A 9,174-nucleotide genomic window follows, 5' to 3' on the forward strand; every position below is an offset into this window, starting at 1 on the left:
ACGAGGAGTTAGTATAGGGTCTTCACATCCTGTTTATATTACACAGACCTTAAACCTGTATATCATAAAAAACAATGGCGAAGCTCTTTTATTATGGATATACAATAAGATACAGCTAGGTATTATTAGTACTGGTTTTATCTTCAATCACGTTGCTCCTCCTTCCAATGTTCATTCTGGAGTCTTTTACAATATTCGCGAACACAGATAGGACGCTAATACTGTACATTCTATCACTGTCTTATCTTCTCATTCGACACACTGTCATCTCTTTCCACCATCACATCATCAATCACTCGCCAACGTCATCGCTTCCTACACAATTATCTTAACCTCCATCAACATTCGTATATATGTTAATCAAATTCTGTCCACGTCTAACTCTCTCTCTCTCTCTCTCTCTCTCTCTCTCTCTCTCTCTCTCTCTCTCTCTCTCTCTCTCTCTTTTCCATCCTTCCTGGAGTAAAATAATCAGATTTAGGTTCGTCCAAAACACACACACACACACACACACACACACACACACACACACACACACACACACAGTTATTTTTTCCCTTCTAACCTTCACATATGTCAAGTGTGTTCCTTTTTTCCTTCCTTATGTCTGAAATCACTTGAAGAATACTGCCTACGATTAAGCAGACAACTGTCCTAAAACCATACATTTTTTTTCTTTTAACTGCGAAACATCATGGCCATTATTTTAATTTCATTCCGATTCATTCCCCTCTCTTCCTTACCTTTTCTCAGCCGTAGCTTACTATATTTAATCTCATACTACATTTGCATCACTCGGGCCAAGTGCCTCTTCATAAATGGGTCTGCCTGGTCTCGAGTCCGTTCAGCTCTATGAGTGCTACGCCCTTCACAATATTTTCGTTGTCCATTACCCTCTGCAGCCAACTGAATCCGTCAGCACCATGTAAGCATTATCCTACAATTTGACTTGGTTCTTTTCCAACCTAAGTCCTATTCCAGCTCACAGCCCGTGAAGCGCACCTTCACTTGATCCCGTCTTAGACTGTAGAAAATACTACTGTAAGCTTAGGGTTAAGTTTACCCATGGCTCGCAGCATCTAGAATGAACAAGTAGGCTGTTTCCCTTAAGATCGTCAAGTCCTGAGTGGGAATTGGGGCAAATAAAAATAAAAGAAGTTGGAGAAATATTTTCCCCTGTGATGAGATTTGCCTCGCCAACCCGTCATGAGCAAACATGGCGAACTATGTTAGGCGTAGCTCAACCCTTCCTAGTGGAAAGGTCGTGTCCAGTAGAATGTTTTGGAAAAAAAAAGAAGTACCCTTTTTATTCCACACTTTTGAAATTTATGGACACAGAAGCCCATCGTAATAAACAAGACCAAAATAACTGTTCTTGATAAACGTTTCCCTCGAACTTGAAAATATTAGTAGCTTTTATGGATGACACGTTAAGTAATATTCAGGTACTCAAAGAACCCTGATGAGTATGTTTTTTAGCCGCAATAATTCATCGATGATTAAATGCACAGTATGTTATGGGGTATTGGCGAAGTCGGGACTCCTCTGTTATGCGTTACATGGAGAGAGAGAGAGAGAGAGAGAGAGAGAGAGAGAGAGAGAGAGAGAGAGAGCACCACAGTTTACCACAGTAGCCACCTTTACACACATACTATCACCATTCCATACTATCACCATTCCAGACGACATTACCATAAAACCCATGCATTTTAATGATATGCGCCCCCATCCTTGAGTCACACCCTCTGCGGACAGTTTTCTATTACCGTATGCAAACTAACCATTCTTTGTGACCATCGTGCAGTAAGTCACTAATGCCCCGACCTACTGTACTTTACTTGCTCCTGCTCTCTAGTGCCCTTCCCCTCGTCCCTCTCCCTCCTCATCTTCCTAAGCCGCTTCCCTTCATGGCGGAGGTAATGAGAATCTTAACTTGCCCCACCATCATTTTCTTTATGATTTTTTCTTTGTAATGGTTAAAAAAGAAGCAATGGAAGGATCGTCAGGAAAATTTTCAGGAATATTTCATTTGACCCACGATGAAGCGACCAATAATCGGTCGAGATAGGTCAAGAGTACAGTACAAGGACTATAACTGTAACTGAAGACCTGCAGTTCAGGGTGCGGGGTAGGTACTGATAAACATTCCACTAAAAGCCCCTCCCGGATTATCTCCGACGTTTTTTATTAAAACTAACCCACAGTGGAGCATTTTCGCTGCCTGGGAACTACATCCTTTATTATATTATTACAGCCCAATCACTTTTTGACGGAACCCATTATTGATATCCGGACTGCTAATAAACTTTAAGAAAAGTTGTTGTTTCCACCAGCACATCATATGGGGCACTTTAAGGACAAATACTGTATTCCATAAGAACATGCCATTTTACCCTCCACGTGGATATGTCACAAACTACCTCACAACATGCTTTTACTGGCATATAACTATAGTGAATTGTTACCGTCGTCTTTGGCTTTGAGCCTACAAGATTATGCCAAAGGTTTAACAAAAATAAGCATAATGTCAGAGCAATTCATATCATGCAATTCATGTCATGTACTGTTACCAAGCCCCTCCTCCCACTCCAGCTTCATACAATGATCCTTTCATTTATGTGACATCCGTATGGCAACGACATTAGAGACTTCACCAGATCCTGTTTCACAAATCTGTCACTAGGTTCGCGTCCGTCGCCCAGCTCTGATGCGGGTTAGGCACTGAAAAAGTAGCCAGTGCTTAATTTCTTTTTAATTTTGACACAAAGTAAAACAATTCAAAACGTATTTTACTCATCAAATTGCTCAGATGGCATGATATGCTACAAAGAAATTACAATATGGGAGCCCGTTGATAATATATAATGTATTATAAGTGTCAGCTTTCGTCAGTTTACTCATCTCTGTAACTATAACATAGAGACAAAACAGGCAATTTTACTAGAACCATCCATAAAGCAAGATAACAGTGATTAAAGTATATGTCATTCGTTAGAAAATGGATGTGTAGCCGCAGATTTAGCAACACCTTTCGATATGCCGCCCTGCCTGACTAATGACTTTTCCTAACAATACGGACCTGTTGGACGTCTTGGTCATCTTAGTAACCAAAGTCTAACACAAATAATTCTTTTAAATGTTTTCCTGGCTCCACTGCACAGTTATTAAGTTTACACTTCAACTCCTCGTACTCTGTTATGGTTATCGAGTCGTACCGCACTGCCGTTTGTTTGGATTAATATGGCTGACTCACCAACTAAGCAATTGTTCGGTACATTATTTTCAGTGGAACTGCTTACTTCTCTAAAGCATGCTAAAACATACACATCAAAAGTACTGAAGGTAATCTCTTTTTACTAACTGCACACGATATAATAAAATATATGTAAATAGACAGCACACTATTTTAGTCACCAAGTTAAGATTCTCTGAAAGCATGGAAATTCTTTCTTTACTGATATATATATATATATATATATATATATATATATATATATATATATATATATATATATATATATATATATATATATATATATATATATATATGCGCTTGATTGAATAGGAAAACATATTCCTATAAATAGCAGTATTATTATAAACTTAGTATTAGGTACAATTTCACAGGTCTTTAAAACCCCGCAAAAATATTCAGTCGAGTCTGGGCGACGCTAGACCACCTGGTGGCAGACCTCTGAAACAGGGTTTGGTGAAGCCTCTAATTTGTGATAATATTTTTCACGTCTCTACTCAGGTCACAGATCAAATCACTTCATTTAATTTAACATAAATTATGTTCCTGACATCAATGGCAGCATCTTATGTAAGGCTTTTTGATTTTTTCCTTTTTTTCATCACAACGTATATCTGTACGTTGCTGTATTACATCAGTGAGATAAATTCGAACATTCTATGTATTAATTCAAACAGAAAGGGACACATTTACAAATGCCTCCTGTAATATTAATATTTCATAATAGGCCTATTCCTCGTATCAGTAGTAGCAGAATAACTGGAAAACGAATCAACATAATTCAAATACAGGCCACACAGATGTTATTTATGGCAGCCGTTATTGTTAAATGTTAAATGTATTTCATACTGGACACACATGACAACTGACCCTCTGCATGTGGTAATACAACATTTTTAAAAAAAATATCAGTTCGTATTCGTGACCAGTTCTGACACACCTTCAGTAACAACACAAATTCATTTGTTTTTTTATATTTGTAGATATAATTGGAAATACAAATTCGTGCTCCAGATGTTTCGAGTGCCTCTGCGTGATAATGCAGAAAGGCAGAGGCAAAAGTTATATATATATATATATATATATATATATATATATATATATATATATATATATATATATATATATATATATATATAAAACCGCCAACTAACTCGTTTTCCTGTGTCATTCTATTCTCCACTTTCTTTACATTTTTACTGCTCTCTTCTCAGACCACAGAAGTACTTAAACTTCCTCATCAGTTCATTTCTCATTCCATAACGCTTCGCAGTTCACTTTGCCACACTGTTTTCAGTTTTATAAATGCCATAAATGACTTACAATATTTTTCATAATGCATTCTCCATTGTCTGTCTTACTGCAGATATCTGACGCGCATATTCCCAACAACTACTAAAGCAACCTTGCCCATCACTCACTGGGCATTGTGAAATATTTCTACAACATTCAGTAGATTTAGTCTTGATTAATTTCTGCACCCACTTCGATCACCTTTATTTTCGTAAATGGCACAAATACATTTTTTTTTTTTTTTACCAGCGGCACAACTCCCTCATTCATGTTTTGTGGTAGGTATCCAAGAAGCTCTTCTTTCCCCCCTTTCCTCTGCATTTATTTGTTGCTGTATATTCTTCTTCAGCATGTTGCCTTCCCATTCTTCAGCTTTATCACAATTCATTTCTTCCCTGTCACATTCTCGGATCTCCCCCCCCCCCTCTCTCTGTCTCTACACCAGAGCCAATCATATCTACCACCGCAATGCTCCCATCATTTGTACTCATCAGGTAATCAGAATATTCCTTCCACTTGTGGAAGGCGGTGGATCAGTCGGTAGAGAGGTGGCCTGCAGTCCTACTGGACCCAGGTTCATATCCTCGGTGGCGCAGGGAACAGTTTAAGGATTTGAATTTCATTAAAATCAGACTTTACTAATCTACCAGTAGACCCGCCGACATGTCGTAAAAATACCCCCGCTAATACCAATACACCAGTCCTTTATGAGACAGCCCTAGCATGTATTCAATATGGACGGTGGGTGTTAGCGCCGAAGTGGTTACATGTGGAGGTGTGTGGTATGTAGAAGGGCTACTGGGCCTTGGTAGCAGGCTGTGAAGCCTATGGCCAGAGTCGGACACATTAAGAAAAAAAAAAAAAAAAAACTTGCTCCATACTTTGCTTCCATTTGTTAGCTTTAAGACTATACACATTATGTGGAACAGCTCGCGTGTACTAAAGAAAATTATGAAGAATCATAATCTACGCTGGAGCGGAGAATCGTTATAAATATAACATATCCCGCCTTGGATGATTATCATGAGCATGACCCATAATACACACATGAAGAATAATCATGAAGAATAATGGTGACCAACATCAATTAATGACCTTCACGTAAAACCTGCATGATCAAGCAAAGGAGGAGAAAATACATATGTCGCCTATGAGCTATCCTTGCGGCAGAGTATAAGTTTTCCATTTCCCCCATTTATTAGCCGAAGGAAGCACTAATTGGGCAGTAAATTAAATTAGAGCTTAATTATTTAACCAATCTCAATTTTCCCGTCTCTAATACTGGTAATCTTTCATCCTGGCATTATAAACTAAAGAGTTAATGGTCTTTTCTCGTTATCAATGGCTTCTTGGAAATGAAAAATGTATCAATTATTTCTTCATATGAAAGGATTGCGTGTATTTTAACAGTGCCAGTGTCTTAAGTAAGCATATAAAGTCTGTTGATTTAGGTTCCACCTGCACAGTTCTTTATAGTACATCGTACTTACGGAAATATATAGGACCGTTTTCTAGGTGTCACAGAGGGTTTACTAAGTCCTTTCTCTTAGCCATTTCCTTTGCAAAGGAAATGGTTAAGAGAAAGGAGTGGAAGAGTGGAATCTGAAGCAGCTGCTGTTTGCGGATGATACTGCACTGGTGGCTGATTCAAAGGAGAGATTGAGACAGATGGTAGAAGAGTTTGGAAGGGTGTGTGAAAGGAGGAAACTGAAACTAAATGAGAATAATGGTAAAGTGATGAAGTGTACGAGGTTGTTATATGATAGGAGGATGAATATGGTTTTGAATGGTGAGTTGCTTGAGGGGGTAGAATGTTTTAAGTATTTAGGGTCACATGTTGCTGTGGATGGAAGAATAGATGCAAAACTGAAGTTTAGAATGAATGAAGCAGGAAAGGTGCTGGGAGAAATGAAAAAAGTGTTTAGATGTCGTTCGCTTATAGTGGATGTAAAGAGAGGGCTGTATGAGGGTGTTGTGGTACCGACTGCGTTATATGGGGCTGACACATGGAATATGGGTGTAGCAGAGAGGAAAAGTTTGAATGTAAAGGAGATGAGGTGTCTGAGGAGATTGTGTGGAGTGACGCGCATGGATCGAATGAGAAATGATGAAGTGCGAACGAGAACTGGAGTTGTGCGGGAGATGGCTGAACAAATTGAGCGGAGGGTGTTGCGATGGTTTGGGCGTATGAAGGGAATTGATAATGAGCGATTGGTGAAAAAGATAACTAGATCTGATGTGAGAGGTGTAAGGCTGAGAGGAAGACCACGAACAGGATGGATGGACAGCGTGAAGAGAGCGATGGATGCGAGAGGGATGCCTGTTGGGCAAGAAAGAGCGGCTGTGCGTGATAGAAATGGTTGGAGAGAAATTGTGAATGAATAAATGGTGACGCAGCCTCGAGGGGATATTCTCTCGCATTTGGTCTGATCAGTTGATCAAGTCCATTGCGGGTAAGGGGATGGATCTGTTATGATGTGACGGGGATAAACCAGCTCTGCTGTCGGGCCCTGCTGCGGATGTCACAGATTGCTCTGCTCTGTTGACCCTCGAGCGATGTGGTGCGGTGAGGCTCTGTCCCTCCTCCCCTTAGAGCTAAGATGCGAATGAATGTGTTTGAGTGGATGAGTAAATTGGGAGTGTGTCGTCCTGTCTCGGCTACCTCTCTTTCCTTGGGGGAAGCAGCCTAGAGTTAGAGGTAGACAGATAGATAGATAGATTTTCTTTGCCTACTACAGCCTAATAGTCTCTCCTTTGTTACTAGTATCGTTTTATACCGACACAGTCTGCATCAGTGACATAAAAACGCATATTAAGATTTGACAAGCAGAATAAATACGAATTCTCCAGTATGACAGGGAATGCGATCTACAATGTCGTGTTTCCTTGAGCCACACCGCTGCCTCTATCATCATAATATTGACCCCGTCTTGCCACAGGACTCTAATGGTCATAAGTCTTTCATTTTATCCGTTTTCTTGTAATTCTTCCAGTTGTCATTACGATTTTTACCAGGTGGTCTACAACATATTGGATTTGCTCAGCTTTTTCTTTCTTCTTTCTTCCTTTTCTTTCCCAAGCGTTGATCAGCATGTGTGTCATTCCCTTAACCGTTCACCAACTGTCATCAAACTTTGCACACAAATATTCTTTGGGATATTGTAAAGGTATACAGTCTTCCATATATATATATATATATATAGCCAACGGCCATACCACGTTGAGTACACCGCTTCCCGTCCGATCAGTGAAGTTAAGCAACGTTGGCTCTGGTTAGTAACTACTTGGATGGGTGACCGCCTGGGAACACCAGATATTGTTGGCATAACGTTCTGCCTACGTGTCAAGTGGGGTTGGTGGAGGATTAGTGCCCCTCCCTGTAAAACAATTAACTCTAAGCCTTGGCCACCCCGTTTGGGATACATGGCGTCTGCAATGAATGAATATATATATATATATATATATATATATATATATATATATATATATATATATATATATATATATATATATATTCCTTTTATTCAAGACTTTAATAGGGCTGGGGGCATCGTTTAACCCACTGTACAGGATATGAAGCAACAAGTATCCGCAGAGTTTATCCACTGATATGAAGAGTTGTGAGTTGATCACATTATCATACCCGCGCTCAAAAAGCAACTGCGGATATTACGTTTTATTCAACGTGTGTGTGTGTGTGTGTGTGTGTGTGTGTGTGTGTGTGTGTGTGTGTGTGTGTGTGTGTGTGTGTGTGTTGTTAAACGAAGTAACTAAACTTTATTTGATCTGATTAACTAAATTTGGTGGAAGGATTGAGGGCCAGCTGAGAAGAAAACTGATTATCTTATTTAATGGGCAATAGATGAAAGATCAAGGTCACTAGGTAAAGTCAAAGTTCGACACGTGAGTCTGTGGGTGAGCAAAATGACAACAACATTGTTTTGAATTACATCAAACTTGTGGGAAGGGTTGAGTATTTGTCGCTGGGTTTACTTGTAGACTTTCAGAGCAATATGTCAAAGGTCAAGGTTACAAGGCAAGGTAAACTTGAATAGTTGTATTTCGTTTAGTTCAAACTTTGTGGAAAGTTCAGAGTAGGGCGAGAATAAAGTTATTTGATTTTAAAACAATTAAATATTAAGGTCACAGGTACTGTAAACAACAAAGATCAAAGTCGCATGGCAAGGTCGACTTATAAACTTTCAATCCGATTTATGCCAAACTTCATGAGAGGGTTCGAGGTAAAGTAGGACTGAGGGGATTCGATTTTGAGAAAAATCAGTCGAAGGTCACGGTAAAAGTTTCGGCACTTACACCGGTTGGTGAAATGGGAATGCTGGCAATTGTAAGTTTTGTGTGGTATAATAGTGTTGCAATAGTACTAAGTATTAAGAGAATAGTATCTAAGAGTGGATCAGATCTTAAGTACATATATGGTTGAGATAAGACAATAAAATGTTTGAGACAGAAAAGAACTAAGAAGTGAGTGGAACGGGTAACAGATGAGCAAATATAGTGTTTGTAAGGATACACGTTACCAGTGAATGGAAACTAGTAACGAAAACATGCATAAAAAGGAATTAGGAAGGAGCAAACAAGCAACTTTTTTTAATGGAGACCAGGAGGAA

General features: G+C 39.2%; 1 pseudogene; it reads left to right on the top strand.

Annotated features, from left to right (window-relative positions):
* Positions 1 to 7,748: 7,748 nt before the first annotated feature.
* On the top strand, positions 7,749 to 7,871 carry LOC145393152 (5S ribosomal RNA; annotated as a pseudogene).
* Positions 7,872 to 9,174: the final 1,303 nt, after the last annotated feature.

Source organism: Coenobita brevimanus, chromosome 23 (genome assembly GCF_032717465.1).
Source record: "Coenobita brevimanus isolate Jiangsu-jjx chromosome 23, ASM3271746v2, whole genome shotgun sequence".
Lineage (NCBI taxonomy): Eukaryota > Metazoa > Arthropoda > Malacostraca > Decapoda > Coenobitidae > Coenobita > Coenobita brevimanus.